We start from the raw sequence: 22187 nt of genomic DNA, 5'->3' as shown, positions 1-22187 counted from the left end.
TCTCCTTATTAACGGCTGTGGCTATTGTTCTCCAAACAATTTCTATAATACAGTTGTCACGTACGTTTCTCAGCCCCGGAAAGTTTTTCTTTGTTTGAAAATTCAGATTATGACATACCGTTAACCAGTGACTCACTTATACGTGATGGCAGTTACGATTAAGTGAGTTATGCCTTAATAAACACGTTTTTATATCCGTGGATTTCCTTCCATGTTATGAGCTAGTCTGTTTTTACAGCTAAAAGTAATTTAGTTGTTTGTTTGTTTGTTTTGAACTAGGGTTATCTCTGCAAGCCCGAGTTTTCCTAATTTAGCAGTGTAAGACTAGAGGAAAGGCAACTGTTCATCATTACCTACCGCCAACTCTTGGGCTACTCTTTTACCAACGAATAGTGGGATTGATCGTCACATTATAACGTCCCCACGGCTGAAAAAGTGAGCATGTTTAATGGGATAGGGTTTCGAATTCGCGATCCAAAGATTGCGAGTCGAGTTCCCATGCCGGGCCTAGTTGTTTGTAGATGGTTTAAACAAATCTAATGACAACTGGGTGTCTATCTTACAGTTAATATTTACATGTATATATGACTAGATATACCGTATAGATATGTGTTTATTACTTATGTTTTATGTACAGTATAGATTATTACTGTCTTATCACTCATGAGGTATTATGTATTCACAAGCAAATAATCTGATTTTTAAGTTTTTTCTCTCTCTCTCTCTTTTTCTGTCTTCGTATTCATCTGTATCAATGACTGGTCTATTTAATTAGACCAAACAAAAGTATAACGTGTAATTTAATTTTTGTGCCCTAGTTTCCATGGTAAAGGGTAACTTAAGGAGTAAGAAATGTCTACTTTCCGAACTGTCCGGCCTCTTGCTTTGTGAGTTACCTATGTTAGTTTTAACGATATTTGATTTCTTAATACCATGAATAATATTCGTATTTCATGTTTATCAAATGTTTATATTACACTGTATATGTATTTATGTTTACATAATAAACTGTACAATCTCATGAAGCTAACTCATATGCCTAAAAAAAAGTGCTATGAAAACAACTTAGCTGCGCGTTCCCCTCCCATTTCCCCACCCCCGCATTCCTCTTAGTTAGTTCAACGATAGATGTGAAATGATACTTTTTATACCTTTGATTTCAAGTCCCCCCCAAAAAAGAAAAAACACAAGAAAATAAAAATTTGCAGTTGACTTGTTTTTATAAGAATTATTAGGCTTATTAGTTTTCCATTATATTGCCGGCTTTCAACATTGAAAATGTAACTTTTAAAGTATCATGAAGTTATACATATACATTAGATGAGGTTTTTGTAAAAATTGTGTTAACCAAGTAGTTATTAGAAGCTTAAAATTATCGGCGGGCTTAAAATAAAATGCATTTTGGCTTTTAAACAATTTGAATCGTTAACTATAAAATCACATTCAAAGAACACATTACGTGTAGCTTCAGAATAACAATGTTAAATAGTTTGTTGCACAATTGCAGACAACACAGAAAACCAGTAGTGTCTTACACAATTGGCAATAGATCAATAGCGTTCCTCAATATTAGCAACACACCTTTAGTCTGTAGTGTCTTTCAATATTAGCAATACACCAGTGGCGCCAATATTAGCAACACACCAGTGGCGTCAATATTAGTAACACATCAGTAGTGGCTCTCAATATTAGCAACACAACAGTGGCGTCTCTCAATACTATCAACACACCTTTAGTGTCTCTCAATATTAGCAATACACCAGTGGCGTCTCTCAATATTATCAACACATCAGTGGCGTCTCTCAATATTAGCAACACAACAGTGGCGTCTCTCAATATTAGTAACACACCAGTGGCGCCTCTCAATATTAGTAACACACCAGTGGCGTCTCTCAATATTATCAACACATCAGTGGCGTCTCTCAATATTAGCAACACAACAGTGGCGTCTCTCAATACTAGCAACACACCTTTAGTGTCTCTCAATATTAGCAACACACCAGTGGCGTCTCTCAATACTAGCAACACACCTTTAGTGTCTCTCAATATTATCAACACATCAGTGGCGTCTCTCAATATTAGCAACACACCAGTGGCGCCTCTCAATATTAGTAACACACCAGAGGCGCCTCTCAATATTAGCAACACACCAGTGGCGTCTCTCAATATTAGCAACACTCAAGAGATACTGCTAATGGTTTCCCTGATTTCACCAACTCACGTAACACAAGAAACTACTTGTAAAGGCTCTAGTAAAAATACATTGCAGTACATCTACATTGTCTGAACATTCGCCTTTAAATTACAACAGTTATAAATAAAAATAAACCAGAAGTTGATTGGTTAGTACAACGAGTGTAGCCATTCTAGTAGATAAAATAAATGTTTTATAAATAAAGACTTGAGTTGCATTTATTGTCAAAATCCGGTTTGTGACGTCATCTACCCGTCAGTGCCTCAACTTTCTTTGGACGTTGGATTTATTATATGTTTTAGTTCGTGTTTTTAATGTACAGTTATGGTTGTTTTATTACACTTCTGTCTGTGTTATAGACATTAACTGGAGTGAAATATCAAATGACAATAAATACATCAGCCAGCTATTTCCTGGTTGGTAAAACATGCTTTCGTGAAAGTTGAAATTATGAATACTTTTACCTGAAATCATATTCTACTCACGTATTGTCGCAACGTCACAGACACTTCTTAATCGTCTCTTTATTAAAAAGCAAGAAAGTTTGAATTCCGAAGTTTTTTTTCAGTCTGAGGCCCGGCATGATCAGGTGGTTAGTGCGCTCGTCTCGCAATCTGCGAGTTCGAATCCCCGTCACATCAAACATGCTCGCCCTTTCAGCCGTGGGAGCGTTATAATGTGACGGTCAATCCCACTATTCGTTGGTAAAAGAGTAGCCCAAGAGTTGGCGGCGGGTGGTGATGACTAGCTGCCTTCCCTCTAGTCTTACACTGCTAAAGTAGGGACGGCTAGCGCAGATAGCCCTCGTGTAGCTTTGCGTGAAAATTTAAAACAAACAAACAATTTTCAGTCTGTTTACACAAGCATCTCTCATATTTATATCTTTTCATTGTTAGTTATGTGTGTGTGTGTGTATGTATGTGTGCATTAGGTCATAACAAAATTTGCAAGAGAAACTACTAGAAAATATCGAATACTTCGAATAGATGTTTATTGTTCCCCTTAACCGTGTACGTCAAAGCTTCTTGTGAATGCTTATATATCCATACATTTTGTTAAATTTCTTTATTGAATATCCATACACATTATTGGAATTTTGTATTGAATATTCATACATAATATTTGAATTGTTTTATTGAGTCTATACATGATATATGAATTTTGTATTGAATATCCATACATACATATTGCTTGAACGTTTTATTTAATATCCATACGTATATATTATTTGAAGTTTTTATTGAGTATCTATACACACATATTAAATTTTTTATTGATTATGCATAAATATTATTTGATTTTTTAATGTCACATTTTGGGTATCGCTGTTCAGGATTTGAAAAAAAAAGTAATTAATCCAATAATACTGCATTAGAATGCCCCCCCCCCCAGTGGCATAGCGGTATGTCTGCGGACTTACAACGCTAGAATCCGGGTTTCGATACCAGAGCACAGATAGCCAATTGTGTAGCTTTGGGCTTAATTACAAAACAAAACAAGCATTAGAATGTTCAAGCAAGGATTGTTCAATTGTAGTATTTTTATTGTGAACACCCTTTGACTGAATCCAAAAATTCAGGGGATTTATATTTTCGTATTTAGCAAGTAGATATATAGATATCAATAGATCGAACGGGTTTTCCTAGAGAAATAGAAGACTTACTTCTTTGCTCTATTAATTGAGATCCTAAGCGCATGCACCTTATATTCAAAGTGACCTTTAATTAAAGAATAGTGTAGGTTGAACGTAAAATTTCAGACTGCCTGCTGATCAGAGCTGTTTAAAACTTTTCAGTTCAAGAAAGGCCAGCTTGGTCCGGGGAGAGGTCTTCTGTTCGGTGTACTATAAACGTAAACAGACGAAGTGCCTTTGCCCCTCGCTGCTTCCTGTTAGGGAGCCCGTGGAATGGTTGTTCATGCTTTCAAACTTTTCTACCTTATGAGGAACCTCAAAGCAGGCCGTTACTTGGCCAATGTTACTAGAGTAGGTTTGAAGTTCAAGGTTCAATTGCACTAACAACATTGCAAAGTTTGGCTCTGCATGGTGGCCAGATCACCTTCCCTTTTCTTTGCTAAATTACGTTAACCAGATTAGTTTTATTTTTTACTTGTCGGCAAATAGTTAGCTATTTTCTTCGCAAACATTGATACAGCTGATCAAGCAGTAGTTACAAATAATGATAAAAATATCAAAAGCGTTATTTAATATACTAATGTACTAACGTCTAATAAACAGAAATAAAATAAACCGGGAAAACATAGTACAAGTCGAAATCATGAGAACTAGTAGATCTGGGAGGATCAGAATGTCTTTTTCTACGTAATTTTTCAAGTTTATTTAAAAACAACAAAATAACTTTGCAACTCCATTACATTCACCGAGAAGTTAACTTACAAATATAACAATTTTAATAGAGCACCAATTACAAATATAACAAAATTAATAAAACACCAGTTAGAGGTATTATAATTTAACTCGAAATATACTATTATAAGACTCTCTTTATATTATGTATATATGTAATTAGATAATTATATTTTCGGGTTTTTGTTGTGTGTAACGTTTTAAAAAAGTTTCTGTAAGACTACGGTATCAGGAATATACCTTTAAGATGTTTCTTGTAAATGAAATTTCTAGTTTATTAAATGTTTTCGACAAAGAATTTAAGTGTGTATTGTTCGTGAAATGTTCCCGTCTCAAGCACCATGTTTCGGTATTCAATATTAGCAACAGTTTGCACACACTCATTATGCTCTTCACAGTCTTCAGCCACCGAGAAATCAGCTGATATTTAATATTAGCAACAATTTACACACGATGTTCTTTAGGCACAGAACAATCAGCCAGTATTTGATATTAGTATTAATATTTTACTAAAAGTAATTCGTACCCAATTATTAAAAGTACAGAAAAAATTAATATTATTGTCGAAAAATTAAAGTAAAATAAGCTTCATGATTATTAATAAATCTTGTTAGTTTGTTTTTATAGCAAAGCCACGTTGGGCCATCTGATCTGTTTCCAACGCAGGGAATCGAACACCGGATTTTAGCTTTGTAAATCTGTAAACTTACCGTTGTCCCACCGAGCGATAAATAAACCTTCCTTAATTATGTAGAAAGATTTTGTTTAAGCATCTTGACATATTGTTGATTATATTTAGGGAAAAAGTGACATTTTGATTAGTTTGCCTTTAATTAATCAAAATTACGTAATTTACGGTCCGTGTTCTTTGTAATTTGCATGCCTTTTTATTTATATCAAGACCATGATCCATCACAGTGCGTTCCCTTCATACCAAGTTTATGGCCTTGAAAAGTATTTCAAACACCACAATAAATGTTAGCAAAAATTTCTACGTGTGGGAATAATTTCTTGCCGACAGCAGGCGAACGACAATGAAAGCATAAACGGTGTTGAAAAGCCAGGATATATGTTGTATAAAACATGAACGCAATCTTTAGTTTCTCAAAAATCTTACGTATGCCCTGATATCAATAGTAGCTAAATAACTACTATGGGATCTGTGCAGTAATTTTAGTGTGTAGTTTGTAATGGCTGGTAAGACACGCAATGAAGTATCAGAAAGGAATGTTTATCTTCTCGTGTTGAATTTACAAGCTGGGTAAAGGAAAACCTGAAATGATATGTTATTCTGCTCTCCTGGGAGGTAAGCGGTAAACCAAGAATAATCAGCAAGGATGGGTCAGCAAGTTGTCCAGTCCCTGCTGAGGCCCAGAAACATCCGGATTTTCTAACCTCAAACAAGCATGGCGCCAGACGGACCGAAACGACGAGGCCGTGTAGACTTCATAGTTTTTGTTGTTCTGGAGACCCTTTAACGCCACACGATGAATTCCGAAGCTAATTTAATAAGAAAAACGAAATATCGGCCTAGTTTTGAGACTGTAAATGACACTGTAGTAAAGAAAAGACTCGAAAACCGCTTTATTTTGTCTATTTGGGATCAACTTTGTCACATCTGGTGTGATCACTGACGCCACGCCCTTCACACTTGGACGAGACGTCCCATTTTTGTTTTCTATCTACACGCTTGCTAAGAACCCCGACCATGACATACTTCTAATGAAAATTACGACCCGAGTTACCTAATAAATTGAAGCGCCTAATATATTAGAATATCTAGAGGTAATTATATCTAGAGACAAGGGATTCTTATAAAATATTAGATGGTTAAAAATTGGCAGGTGTGCCTTTATCGTTAAATGATAGTTTTTGAACAACAGTGTGATATAGTTAGATAAGAATTAATCTTACAGATTGTAGGTTTTATGTCTTATATTATAAACGTATGGCATAATGTATATGCAGGACTCACTAATTAGTAAAGTGTACGTTGATATTTTATGCTGTTTATGTGTAAGTAGTTTAAAACAGGACTTTAGTTTCAAAGGGTTAGTCAGTTCTAGACAGTAATTTTTGAATACGGTGATATAAAAACGTTATTCTTCTTATAACCTTTTGGAATTATCAACGAATGAACAGATGACAAAATATTCATAAAACGTTAGTGATTAAAGTTAACAAAGAAAGCATATTTAGATACATAGCTTTACGCCTGTAGAGGGCGGTAAAATATTGTTGACGTATTTTGTTACTTATTTATCTTCAAAAAGAAGCAAATATTTCTTTAGTAAATTAAAATAATTGTTTGAAAAGAATTAATATTTTTGACAGATATTCTAAATTAGTAGCATTTATTTAATGATATATTTACTGTTGCGGTTTTAGACACTATGTCTATTTATACAATAACATTCTTACTATATTCTCAGCTAATAAAGTTACCAACTACATCGTCTATAAGGCTTGTCTTTTGCCAGATATATTGCCTAGCTATGTTGTTACAAAACTATTTGCAGGTTTATCAAAATTTAATTTCGTAAGTACTTCATCACGCCATACATTTGTTTTGTCCTTTTAGCGACCCCTAAGAAGCGTATAAAGCATGTCTAGATTTTTTCTTTTCAACCCCACCCGGGTATCATATTTAGGAAAAATATATCCTAATTGGAGAGAGAGAAGTGTAAAAGTGTCCTCACCAGGTATCGGTTCCCACTCATTGATACAGTTTCTCCACTGTATTTAGAGAGTAACGTAAATGTTTCTAACTTTACATATATATTTCCACGGATCCTCCTCCCAACCTCCTCGTGTTTCAGTGATAAGCTTAAGGACTTATAACGCCAAAATTCTTGATGTGATCCCTGCGATAGCACAGATAACCCATTGGGCAGCTTTACGGCAAACAAATCCACGAATTTTAAAAGTTTGTTTGTTTGAAGTTAAGCACAAAGCTACACAAGGGGCTATCTGTGCTCTGCCTGCCACGGGTATCGAAATCCGGTTTTCTAGCGTTGTAAGTCCGCAGACATACCGCTGTGCCACTGGGGGCAATTTTAAAAGTAAATTAGTGCTCTTAATACAGAACATCGACAACATGAAAGTAGTGGATACTTTCTCTGCATAAAATAATGCAATGGCTATGATTATTATAGCGTTGTATTATTTATATTTTTAAGTTGCTAAAAAATCTAGAAAATATTAGGCAGTTTAGTAATTTATCTGTCTCTTAATAAGGTAACTTTATGTTAAAACCTTATGCGTATTTTGGAATGGTTCGACATTTCTTATTAATTTTTAGCCTTTAATACATTAATTACTCCGATGAGCATAAAGATAATAATGTATATTACGTTTTATTATTAGTTAGGAGTTCGTTGGTAGATTGACAAAGATTTAATTAAAATTACAATTATTTTAACGTGTACGCTCAGTGTTCATTGAAATAACGCGATTTTTCAAATCCCTCGAGTGCTGTAACAATGACCAAAATCCCGTTTCAAACCCTTTAAACCTTCGTTATTCAGGGTGTTACATATGACAACAGGTGCACAAGGTTCCTTGCATGACTCTGTAGATAAGCATTGCTGATGCACGCAATAACCCGCAAAATAATAACCATGGAACGACGCAGTATTCACTAGGAAATTATTTTATAGGTGTAAAATAAGAAGTAAACTTCAAAGTTTTTATTTAATCTTGTGTTATGCTGATTCGTAATTTCTAAACACACGTAAGCCCATAAATTGGAACTAAAAACTTTCTGACTTTATGTTGAATTCGTTATAAATGTATGCGAATTTATTGCCTCTTTTATTAAACGGCTGGTTAGGGGTATCAACTTCAGACATGACAGAATTTTGCTTTGATTACTCGGAAGTACATGTTTCAAATATCATTGGTAATTGTGCTTTTATACGAATCAATAATTATATGCCTAGTTTCTGCATAGACATGTGATCTGGATGTTAACGTTTATAAATTCGCTAGATAATTCCTCGTTGATACAAACGAGAAGGTTTCATAATTATTCGTCTAATTTCCAGCGCGATAATTTGTCTAATTAGCGAACCTCATACATTACACTTCTAGCAAAAAGTCAAGTCAACTTGCTAATAAATCTTACATGTCCTGGTGTTATTATGTACTTGATTCAGAGCATAACCTACCTTAAACAGTGTTATTTAATTATGGAACGACTTGAAAAGCATGAAAACGAGTAAGGAATTTAAATTGATGACAAGACCGACCTTGTTCGCTTTCCAAAAGATGCAAAATTTGATTCTAATCATTCAGAATTTAACGTACCTAACTCTGAAAAAAAAAAGCAGTTTGTGGAACGACTTTCAGGTTTCATCAAATATCATAATTATATATAAATGTCTTCAAAATATACAGCTTGCGTCAGAATTATACGTCAGCAGTCCGGGCAAGCTTCGTAAACACCACAGATGGTTTGAAAAGTTGCCCTTATCTCACATGCTCATGTTTTTAACTTAATTTTACTTGGTCTTATGCCCTTTTATAGCCAATATCTGGGAAATTATGTCGCTAAGGAAGTACTTCAGCTCCAAAACACTACTTTTTGTGATCCGTGTCTGTTTGGTTTTAGAGCAAGCCACATTGAGCTATCTGCTGTGTCCATCGCGGGGGAATCGAACCCCGGATTTTAGCTTTGTAAGTCCATAGATATACCGCTGTCCCACGAGGACTTGTGATCTTTGTCAACTGGAACATGCTACCTTCTTTACTTACTGGAAAAAAAAATACATAAATTACAACGCAAGAAAGATCGTCAATGTTCGAATGAAACTGATTATTTTTCAAGATCAAGCTTTCTCCGAAGATTTTTCTGAGAAGAATAATATAATGCATGGGTGGAAACAGGATTTTCAGCATAAAACAGAACGTAACCTCATTAAAAACATCCACTTTTCTGTATTAATATAAACTGTGAAACAAATGAACAACAACAGAGGTGGTAGGAAAACTAAATATACAAAATGTCACAAGCCCTCCCGAGGAAGAATACTTGTACAGCAAGATTGTTATAATACTGTTGCGTCAGCGAGTCACGTGACTACAGTGACGCCACGTTTCTAGAACTATCTTGTTCTTTCAGGAATGCTCTAGTATTTACTAGATAGGGTAGTCGGGGACAACGTGACGAAGGTAATGTAATGTGTGTGTAGACAGTGAGTAATTGAACTGCAGTCACAGGGTATTGTTGAAGTTAACGTTCGTTCGTTATAGTGTTGTTTTAGCGCGAGTATTGAGATTAAGTGTATCGCAGAGTTATATTCAGAAAGAATAAACCAGTTTTTATTAAGAAAGAACTTGTGTCGCTTAAGTTTCGTCGGAACGAAGTTACGGGAAATCAATTAACAAACGGAGACGTAACAATACAGTCTTTTCTGCAACAAGTTAAAATATATGGATTATGAAATCAAAACAATATACATTCTGTTTAAATGATAACAAAAAACAATTTAAAACATACGTCTTCATATTTAATAACTGGGTACAACTTTTTGATCTACCAACTCAGAACACATTGACAGGTATAAGATAAAAGTTCTTTAATTCAGCTCAGTTTATACCGGAAAAGAACGTCCTAATCGCGAGGAATATCAACAATGAGAAGAGCATAGTGTCTTATTTTACCGTTAGCAACAATGTCAAGATGAATAAAACAACAACAGGAAATTCTCTAAACTAATAAAATTGTCATTAACTGAAACCAGATTAAGATAACTGTATATAAAAAAGGGAAAAACTATATATTTTATAGCACGTATAACTTGTTATACTATGCAAAGGTGTAGACAAGTACAGCGATAAAATAAATACAACCCCCCCCCCAAAAAAAAAACGCTGGGTGTTGTTTTGTTCATTGAATATTGATGTTGTCTAATACATAAAGTATACTTTATCAAGAGTTATGTTTGTGACTTAGCAGTCGTTAAGATTGTTTAGTTTGACAGAGAGATTGCATGTCCTATAGTTTTGCTATGTTAGCGTATTATGGAGGAACAACGAATGTCTTGTACTGTACCAGTTTTTACTGGCCATCGTGCTCATAAGCTATTACTTTGAGATGGTGTTTGGTTTTTGCAAACGTAGGAGGCCTTACAAGTGTGCAGATAGATATACGAGCCATGAAAAATGAGGAATTGGTAAGTTGTTAGAGAAAAAGGGCTTTCAATAGGGAAAAGGTTTTGAAGATCATTTTCATATCAATTTGAAAGAATTTTCTTCTTATGACACACATGAATGTGCTCATGGTAATAAGGCTGTATTTACCAAGATATCGCGTACAGAAGCAGATAGATATTTAAAATTAATGGGTGTTTTGGTATTATTAACAAACTTATTAGTTAGGAATTTCCGAGTGAATTTTTCTAAATTTGTTGAAGGCAGCCATTACATTTAAGAATATTCTGGGTAAAAAACTTTTGGGAATGGAATCAAAAGAAAAATAAAACATGGGTTGTAGACTCTGTTAATCAGGTATATTACGTTTGTAAGAGAATGGGATAAAACATTTAAGTGGGGTGAGGAGGTCAGTGAATGATTTTTTGTTTTTACGGTACACAGGAGTAGAGAAAACAGTGAAGTCGTGGTTAATAGTACGTCGAAAAATGGCAGGGTGTTGTTAGGTTCTATTTGACATTTAGATTTAATTCAAGGATGCTGTTTATTATGAACCTAAGGAAGAAAGGGATGATGATCTAAATATGTAGAACGAAAAGTTGTACTTATTATTAAAATTAATATGTATTAAAATATGGTTTACATTAGTTTCATCGTATTTTGTTTTGTTAAGTTACGATTTCCGTTACACGAGTGAATTACCTTCTGTCCAGTGTTTGAAAATCTGGATAACATGACAATATTGGTATCCTTGTGAGAGATAACTGGAGAAGGTTTGTTTGTGCTCTGCCCACCACGAGTATCGAATCCCGTATTCTAAGGTTGTAAGTCCGCAGACATTCCGCTGTGCCACTGGGGGGGGGGGGGTGTCAGGTTTGGAAAATGCATACCATTCCACTTTATATTATTAATAAAAATTGCCCATGAACAAGCTTTTAATTTAGTCCTATTCATTTTGATTCCTTTGATTGAACGGATTTGCATTCTGGAAATAAGAACACATTTCGGTATTTTGGCCACTATAAGTATCTTTTACTTTTACATGCCTGACTTGAAGTGGGATAATTATTTTGGTTTGCATTTGTCATATTTCAGTGAAGAATAGACAGTTATAACGTATCTGGCTTTGTTGAAATTTTCCCCTATATCTTACAGTTGGCATGACCCTATTAAGTCTGGTTAGAAACTGCTTATAAATAAATTTTCATAACATTAATTATGCTAGTCTTACGAAAGATTTTAGAGCCAAATGTTTATGTTAATCATGCTTATTTGCATAATTTAATTCAATGAATTAAAACAAAAAATATTATTAGTTAAACATATGTTTTGATTGTTGGACTGTAAAAGTTAATGAAAACATGTTTTCTCTTGTGTAATAAATCAAAGTACAATTATATTAGGAACTAACTTTTGTATAGCTAACCGTTTTTCTCCAATTATTTACATATGTGTGTTACTAGATAACAAAAAAAACACATTTTTTCATATGTAGAGATCTGTTAACGAATATAAGGCCAGACGAATTAAAAAACAACAACAATAAATAAAGTTGCATGTTGTCCATACAAAAACAGAGAAGGCAGAATACTGCGAACAAACCGGTAGGGAAATGGAAGTGCAATGATTATCTGTAAACATCGTAGTAAATGTCAAAAAAGATTATCTGAGAAGAATAATTATAGACCACCAGAAGCACAGGCAACCGAAAAGATGCAACGTTATGAAGCATAACTAGAAATAATTAATTATTTAAACAAACCAGTAAAGGTAGAATGTTGTTAAAGTTCATTAGTACTATGAAGATTAGTTACAGAGAACAATTCTATTTCTAATGAAAAAACAGGAACGTCTTCATTTATCATTGTACTACTCAAGGTGGAGTACAAAAAAAAAACGTCGAAGAAAAAATCTTTCTGACAAAATCATACAGTCGTTTTTCTGTTCTTTGATTACTAAGACATGATTTTTTTTTTGATAACTAAAACCAAATGCTCTCTGTAGTACAAGTAGCATGACGTGATGCCAACAGCAACTGATAAAATATGCAATAATTAAGGCAGCTTTGGTAGGATTATTCCTTTGTTTTAGAACTCTAACTATGTAGTGGTTCTATATCGATAATTTTTATTGTAATGTGCATTAGATGTGTAAAATAATTGCTATGTTTCAAAGCGATAACCACCAATATCTTAAGTACAGAGAAGGTCTCCTAAACCAGTCAACTTAATTATTATCGTATTAAATTTTAATTAGCTGCCTCATCTTTTGCTTCATATGCACGTGCAAAATAGAAGCGAGGTGAGCATTTAACCACAGCGTATATAAAATGCTTATCTTCAAACAATGTTTCACAATATAAAACATTCACTGATGCCCGACACTTTATTTCTTTTAATAGATTTTATTTATCCATAAGCATTTTTTATTTTATTTTTAGAACAACTCTTCACCACTGCTCAGAATAAAAGCTACCAACATAAACTTACATCATAATATTCCATCATAATTTACAAATAGTTTTTAATTTTACAAATTTCATATCATCGGAGAAATTTTCAGAAATACCTAGTTAAAAGTAGTTATCTTCCTCGTGAGGTTCAGAGAGGCTGTAACCGTATTATGGTGCTTCAGAGAGGCTGTGATCCATTGATGGTTAATAGAGGAAGTAACCCCGTTCTGGTATTTCAGGAGGCTCCAATTTCTTTCTAGTGGTTCATGGAAGTAGAGTCCCTCCGTGGGTCAGCGGTAAGTTTACAGATTTACAATTCTAAAATACGGGGTTCGATTCCAGTGGTGGACAGAGTGCAGATAGCCCATTGTGTAGTTTTGCTGTAAGCAATCAGCAGCATGGAAGTGGTAACCTTAATGGTACCAAATCCCTTTAAGATCTATTTAAATAATAACAAAAATGATTTATTTTACTTCATTCTACGTAAGGGAAGCAATTGTTTAATTTTGTTTTGGTGAAAAACTACACAATGAGTTATTTGTGTTGCGAAATCTAGTGTTATAAGCTTTCGGACTTACTGCTGAGACACAGGAGGAAAAATGAAGTTAATTTGGTGAAACAGAGAATCCCGTTAAATTAAAGACCCAAGAGCATGATTACCACAGATATTATGTCGATGCTTCAACAGATATATTGGATGAGAGAGAATAACATCATGTTAAGCAGTTACATCAGCAAGCCAACAGCTATACATGAAGAGCGAGAGTGAGAAACATTCTATATTCCTCTAGCAAAAAACGCTTTTAAGAATCATGTAAAACTCTGTAACCATCACTAGACAGCACAATCTGGTAATAATAATACTTTACTCGTAATCTGTAGGTTGCGGGATCGAATCCTGTCATCCAACATGCTCGCCCTTTCAGTCGTGGGAGAGTTTTAACGTGATGGTCAATTTAACTATTCGTTGGTAAAAAGTGGCTCAAGAGTAGGCGGTGGGTGGTGTTGACTAGCTTCCTTCCCTGTAGTCTATCAGTTCAAGGCGCAGTAGCTTTGCGCGAAATTCATCTCTTTACCAGGAAACATGTATCTAATTTAAAAAATAAGAAGTTCAGTTCGAAACACACTCGGCTCATATTTATAAAAACTCAAAATTGAGTCTTAGAGAACAATAGAAATAGCTTTATCAAGAAAACACAGTTAAGGTCGACAATAACATTAACTGTCGAAAATTAGATTTGTAAGATACTTACCTGAAATATAAGCTAATTGAACATAACATCTTATCGTGACTATTTAGTCATTCAAATCTTTGGCAACAGTTCTGTTTTTGATAGTACACACTTCTCGTACAGAAGAAGATTACACAACTCCCGTGTTTAAAACATGTATTGTGGTTAAAGGTAGGGAAACCATAAAATAACTTCAAGGTATTTATAAAACTGCGTCCTTAAGCCGAATTTTTCTGTATTGAGTGTTGTCACTTTACTTTGAAAAGTTCGTGTTTTAGCTTTATTTGCATTCGTTTTTCCTTATATTTTATGGCAAAGCTATTAAGGCTAACTGTTGCCGTACTTAATTTGGAACTGCTGATCAAGAGGATGACAAGCAGTCAGTGTCACTCTACTACCCATACTAAAGCATCGACTGTCATACAAATGACGCATTCTTAGCTTAAACTACGGGGAATATTTTGTGGTATCGCAGGGATTCGAACCCATTTCGCAAGCTCCGAAATGTACAGCTCTATAAAGCTGACCCATCCTGTGTTCTGTCTTTTAAAAAGGAATTAATCCCAAATCATATGCTAATTCCTTTCAAATTATTAAACGTTGTCTGATCATTTAGGATATTGTTGACCTTTAAGCAAAATTAATATTTTATCTTATTGACTTCTGTTAAGTAGTCAACAAAGGAATAAGCTATATAAACAAGTATATAATTCTTTTCTACTCGCGCTTCTTGCCAGAAATGTACATGACTTATGCAAATCAATATTTCAATTCCACAGTGATAATACTTCAAGCAGTACAATATATTTCCATTCCATTTTCTCTTTTGTGACAGAGGAATAAAAAATGTATCGTTCCTTATAGTTATAGACAGGGTTCATTCAATAAGAATGGAGATAAAAGTGGGGAAGGGGAGCTTGATGATCGGTTTCTTGAAAGTCCTCAACGTTTGAATTTTTTTAAGGTCCATGTTAGATTGAGTTGTAGAAAAAAACCATTGAGCCATAGCAACATCTTGAGTTGAAGCTTATATCGTACCTTGACAATCAAACAATTTCCGACCTCCATGGTTTTCCTGTAAAAAATGTGGCGCCAGTGAGAATTAGGCATAAAGACTATTCAGAAAGTTTATATCCAAATACGTGGTTTATTTCCTGATGATATATTGAAGATTAATGGGATTTGGAAATATTCTGTTGTTGTTCCTTATTTGTGTTAATGTTTGATGCTTGAAATACACTTTTACACAGCTCTTAAATTTTTGCAATTAATTCAAGCTTTAAACAGGGAAAATGCTACCAAGCTTATTTATATGGAGTTTCACAGCAAAGATTATTTGAGTAAACATTGCTTAGAAACAAACCCCAGTAATTCCTTTTTACCATACATAAAATATTATTGTTATCCTTCAACTGTTTCGCCGTTGTAAAGCATGCATGATGCCTCCACCACCCGGGGTGGATCAACGATAAGCTTACAGACTTATTGCGCTAAAAACCGGGGTTCGATTCACGACGATAGACAGAGCGTATATTGTGTAGCTTTGCGCTTAAACGACAATAGTATGCTTGATAGTAAAATAACATGAGTGAACCAAGGAAACTAATGTACTGGAGGTATGTTCTTAAAACTGGTTTATAAGCAAATATTCAGTAAAAATTTCATGTTCAGGCCAATAATCTTCAAACCAGTCTATCACATTAAACAGTTGTTTTGGTGATTGGGTTACAGACTACCAGTTATCATCGACTGCATAAAAAGAGAAAGAGTTACTATAAGCTGTCTTGTAACGATTTCGGCACAGTTGTGTTTACGTAATCTAAGATCTTAAAAGTACATAAAGAACAAGGTATTTGCTGGGATGACGTACGAAAGGTGTACTGAATTATTTGTTGAATGAATTATAAAAAGTGACAAAGTATTTATTATCTGTTCAGCCGGCAGGTGTCTTCACGTGCTCTAACACTTTCTGAGCAAACTTAACTAATGACTGGGATTATTTATGCTAGAACATTTGTTAATATTTGAGGCTCTGTGCCTGAAAACAAAAACAGTTTGTGGTCAAGTTAATTCCTCGTGTCACAGTAGAGAAAAGGGCATTGGTTTTCTGACATAAAATATCTGTTTTAATCACTTTACTGGCCTCACCCATACTTGAGAGTTCTGGGAAGCTGGTGGTTTTACGTTATCATTCCTTAACGTACCAAGGATGATACTTCGAATACCTCTCTGTTAACCATGCCCACCTGACGCCTCAAAAAGAGCCTTTGGCTAGAGGTGGCAAGGGTGGAAGAAGCATGACCAAGTACGCACGTGCAAGTGCCGCCGACATGGGCGTATAAACCGGCCTCGGTAAATTCCAATTTTTGAATTGAACGCCGAGCCTTGATGAATTTAGAATAGTTAATTACTTTTAAACGGCGATTTCAAAGTAGTTATCGAAATATTTCAGGCTACAAATAACATAAAAACAACATAATTATATTTTGTAAATGTTACATAAATATGTATAAAATCATGTTATCGTCAAAAGTTATAAAATTTAGATGATATTGAATTACTTTACACATGCATAACACTTTAAAACAACAACAATAAAACTCCATTTCCAGGCTTACAATCATAATCAACGTTTCCTTTTTCATAAATGGCCTGGCATGGTCAGGTAATTAGGGCGCTTAAATCGCAATCTGCGGGTTCGAATCCCCATCACACCAAACATGTTCACCCCTTTCAGCCGTGGAGACGTTATAATATTACGGCCAATCGCACTATTTGTTGATAAAAGATTTGGTGGTGATGACTACTTGCCTTCCCTCTAGTCTTACACTGCTAAGTTAGGGACGGCTAGCGCAGATAGCCCTCTTGTAGCTTTGCGCGAAATTCAAAACAACTCCTTTTCATAAAATTATTAGCAGGAATTAACTATTATTAATAAAATTGCTAAAATATGTTGTTTTTTAGAGCCACATTTAGTACATTTGGATTTGAACATTTTTTTTTATAAAGTTGCGCAAATCACTTTAGAGATTTGAATTGCATAATCGAATATTGACTGATTGTTCAATTAGCAGTGTTAATTTTAAAATTACAAACACAAACTCTCTTAGGGAAAAAAATAATAATTTGGGCATAGTTTTTATAAACGGATGTATTTAGTATTTCTAATGACTTTCCTAAACATAATTTATCTTTATTTTTCTATTTATTCTTTCCTGTTGTTTCATTTACAGAAAAGAAATCAAATCAATTAGAATCGGTTCCATTTCCACTGAGCTGCTGTTTTGATAATCCGAATAGAAAAGATTTATTTTAAAAAGAAGTGAACAATTCTTCTTTGTGGATTTATTGATAATTAAAGGTAAGCATTTTATTTTTTACTAGTTTTTCACTTTAGGAAATTACTATGGTATTGCAGTGGAACGAAATTTTATAAGAGTTGACACCAATTAATCTGAGGTGTTTTGAAGTGACATTTGGTTACAGATCCATGTGTACTTGTAGAGCAGACATTCCCAACCTGGGGTACATTTGCACTTCTCAGGGGGTACATAGGGGTTTGAGAGTATAACCATGGTTTACACTTTACATGGTGTTTTAATCTACAGTCAGACAAAGAGAGTAAAGTGGCTCACATAAATATACGCTCTTTAGACAAAAAGTTGTGATCATGATGAACGTTGTGATGTTATTGCTGTGCTACATTATAACTCATGTTTTCAATAAGTAATGTAGAACATAATTAATATAGAACACCCTCGTTACAAATCAGCTGATAAACTAGGGATCAGCCAACTGGGCAAGCTCTCCTCCCTCCATTAGTGCTTTGGGAGAGAATGACCAAGGGATACAGAGGAACAAAAAGGTTGGGAATCCCTGTTATAGAGTTAGGCCTGAGAAGTAGTTTATAAGGTCACGTTATTTCTATTGCTTGTGCATTTTTTTACAGGATGATTTACAAAGAAACACTTTCATTACATTTCCTAATGGAACTAGGTCAGGAATTGTTTAAATTATGCCTATAAAGTTATCACAAGTCAGAAACACACAATATTTAATAAAATTAAACTTAAGATAGTTTGTAGTCTTTAATTTAACTGAGTAAAAGTTTGTCAGTTATGATTTTAAAAAATGAAGGGTTTATCAGGTTTAACATTCACTATACAAAAATGAGAATGTAGAGCCTTGTATATTTCTAAATACAGCAATATATTTATAACACATTAAAGCCATTTTCTCTCATCAAATTACACAATTAATATTCAGTCAAAATAGATATACAAGCTAACTAAGATTCAATGCTTTTTACCGACATTCTCTCACGTTGAGTTTAATTATCAGAAAGTTTGGTGTGTTTTTTACTCATTCGATCCTAATGCGCTTAATATTTCCACCACTTGGAATTACTGGGTAATTTTCACTCATTTTAGTTTCACAAGGGTTATCTTCAAATAGTTGTCCTTAATTTGGAGTTGACAAATTAGTAAACTCTTTGGCTACTATACTCTGACCAAATAATGGGTTTTGAGCGTTATTTCCAGTTAAAACTTGGCGTTTCTACCATTACAAATCAGGAACCCAACACAACATTGGGATTGACGTGTACTGAGACGCCTTGATTCTGAGTTATGGTCTTTGGTTTTCGGTAATGTCATATGTTAACTGGGATCTTAAAAACGGATCTATGGCCTCAAAGGTAACGGAATGCGAACCACGAACCTTCGGATTCACAGTACGGGCAGGCTAAAAACTAGGCCTCGCCCGGCCATTTATTTTTCATTGTTTTTATTGAAATCTATCCAAGCTTGTGATTCCTACTCACAAATTGATATTGGACATATAATATCAGTTGTGTAGTATTTTCTTCAACATTTTTAGTGAAAGAAACCGTGGTGTGAAGGAATGAGAAAATATTAAATAATTATTATCTAGCAAACTTTTGTGGAATTTCTACATGGACACTACTTGATAGAAACCAACAGTCACATGTTGTTTGGAAAATGCGTTTAACTGTCAGTATAACATTTGTTAACACACGATATTTCTCGGCAAACTTTTCTTTTTAATATAGCTTTAGAAATCGTTGAAGTGTGTTCTCGAAAAAAAATATCAGTATAAAAGTCCAAGTAATTTTACTAAAACTTCTTTTCAACATATACAGAATAAAAGTACGTTGCTAGCATTTATCCAACAAGCAACTAAACAGAATTTTCAGTTAGAAGTCTAATTACTTAGTCTATTTTAGTCTGCAGGATTTTTAGCGATTGCATATCACACTGCTTAATAATATGAAAAATGTGCCACTCTAGTGATTTCAGATTACACTGGTTGAGACTATGAAAAATATGCCCCTCTAGTGATTTCAGATTACACTGGTTGAGACTATGGAAAATGTGCCACTTTAGCGATTGCAGATTACATTGGTTGAGACTATGAAAAATATGCCACTGTAGCGATTGCAATTTACGCTGATTGAGACTGAAAAATATTCCACCTGTAGATGCTTATAAAACGTTATTTTCAGCTTAAGTGAACTACATAGCTTGTATTCAAGCGCTTAAACACGTGTCAAACTAAACAGTGGTTGATGAAAACCGAAATTATTAATTTACTGAAGACACCTTACAATATACGTTGTTCTTTAGCGATTAACTTCACTTTAAAATATATAATAATACTTATTTTCACATTAACTGTTACAATGTAATTTATGAAGCTACTATACGTTGATATTAGGCTGTAGTAGGTAATACAGATTTAATTTATTTTTTTATTCGCGAGGTTCGTAGATTGAAACAAATAAAGTAGCTGTACGTTTTGTTTATATACATATATATAAATTTGCAAAAGACAACGTAGTTATTCGGAAAGACGCGAGAGAGTTATCTTTTCTCAAAAATTAGATTATCTCACTTATATAAGTGCAATAAATAATTGTGGCATATAGAAGCCATTACAAATCAGGAACTCAACACAACATTGGGTTCGACATGTACTGAGAAGCCTTGATGTTGACTTATGGTACTTGGTTTTCGGTCATGTCGAGATTTACTTGCATGCCAAGATAGTCTTCTTTAAATGAAAATATATAAATGACACAGTGAACAGACATTTTAATGCTATAATTTGTCATTCAGCAAAAATGCAAATAAGTCTCCCACATCAGAATATTTAAATGTTTGATATGCTTTGCGCCTTTTTTTTTTTTGCATTTGATATTTTTATAGTTAACCTTCTAACTGAACGTACAGTTAGTTCGGCAAGGTTTTCTATCATCTGTGGTTCCTCTTTCTAAGTGAAAAGTCTTGAGTCCACGCTTCTTGGTTCTTTAGACCAAAGTGATAACTGCTGGCTCTACTTACCAGAAAGGGGACGGGGGGTTAGTTACTCAAGATAACGATTTCATCACATCCTAATTATAACTTCATTTTTACAACTCAGCTGACAAGAAAACCGTGAAGAATCTGTCCTTGGTAGATCATACAAACCCGTTGAAACTCTGACTGGTTTGATTTCCGCTTTGATTTTAGTTCCATGCGTGGTAAATGACATTTAATACTCACAGACCTTTATAGTATAACCTTATTTAAAAAAAAAAAAAGTTACAAGTGTAATGTATACACTGACAACACATGTTATGAAAGAGAAGTGAATTTCAAACGCTGTGGAGGAGTGAGAAAATGTTATAAACGTATTTTCCAAACAGCACGTGACTGTCGGTTTGTTTTTCTCAGAGTATTGAGATATTAATGATCGTAGTTTTAGTTACTCATCGCTAAGCACATAAGCGTGCATGAAATGTTTATAATTCTTTGCTGAAGGTTCTTTTACACCATTAATTAAAACTGTTATCCTCAGAGAAACTAAGTAAGCTATCGATGTATATGTCCTTTACGAAAAAAAAACATCCTTTGATGATTTTGATATTTTTCAGTTTAATAATTGTATCAGAGACCTAAATTTTGAATATTTATGTATTTCTGTTTTTATTTTGGACTTTTTTTTTCTTCTAAATTTTATGTGAGCTTACATTTCTTCTATCGTTGATTATATATACGATATTATAAAGATATAATTAGCTTACCATCAATAAGAAATTATACGAGAAAGTAAAGAAGAATGAATAATAACATTCCAACTACACTATATCTGCTATATCCAATGCCGACGAGGGCTTTCGTTCTATACCAGCGCTCTTCAGGCCGGCTGGGATATGACAAACATAGTAGTGTTGTTTATTTCTTATCGTTGACTGTATATCATTATAAAGTTCTATAGTAAGTTTGTTTCTTTTCTACTGTTGACTCTCTATATTATCATTACTAGCAGAAATACCCGCTCTCCGGACAGGTATAACTGCTAGTTCCTGCGGAACGCTATAGGGCCTGCGGCCTTTTCTGGAATTGCCTCACAGTTCTATAACAATGTATTCATACTTGAGATTCAATAATGTTCACCATCCATGAGAAAAAGGATTTTACTGAAATTTTAGTTTAAAAATGAGCTATCATCACAGCATAACATCACAGAGTATATTTTACTCAAGTATTTCTTTGTAGACCTAGTTATCAATGAAAGTGCCTTGCTTTTCTGTTGTAACGCTCATGATATTTTCACTAGAGAAAAACAAATAATTTTTTAAGTTTGTTTTTTGATTGTTTTATATTTCAAACTTACTCCTTTTTTTTTGTAATTTTTATTGGTTAAACCTGAAACATATCATTTTTGTGGAAATGTCATATGTTCTATTTATTGCCCAGCTATAAAAATGCTGCCTAGTTAAAAAAAATA

General features: G+C 34.0%; 1 long non-coding RNA gene across 2 annotated transcripts in view; it reads right to left on the bottom strand.

The window, feature by feature from the left end:
• LOC111085417 overlaps positions 1 to 22187 on the bottom strand; it is a 56229-nt gene that overhangs the window by 32119 nt on the left and 1923 nt on the right. For both annotated transcript variants that reach the window (XR_002610255.1, XR_002610256.1), the window contains exon 2: positions 14034 to 14254. This is a non-coding gene — a long non-coding RNA (uncharacterized LOC111085417). The remainder of the gene's footprint in view (positions 1 to 14033; positions 14255 to 22187) is intronic.

The sequence above is a fragment of the Limulus polyphemus genome, unplaced genomic scaffold (assembly GCF_000517525.1).
Source record: "Limulus polyphemus unplaced genomic scaffold, Limulus_polyphemus-2.1.2 Scaffold377, whole genome shotgun sequence".
Taxonomy (NCBI): Eukaryota; Metazoa; Arthropoda; class Merostomata; order Xiphosura; family Limulidae; genus Limulus; species Limulus polyphemus.
This window is presented reverse-complemented; position numbering and strand designations above follow the sequence as displayed.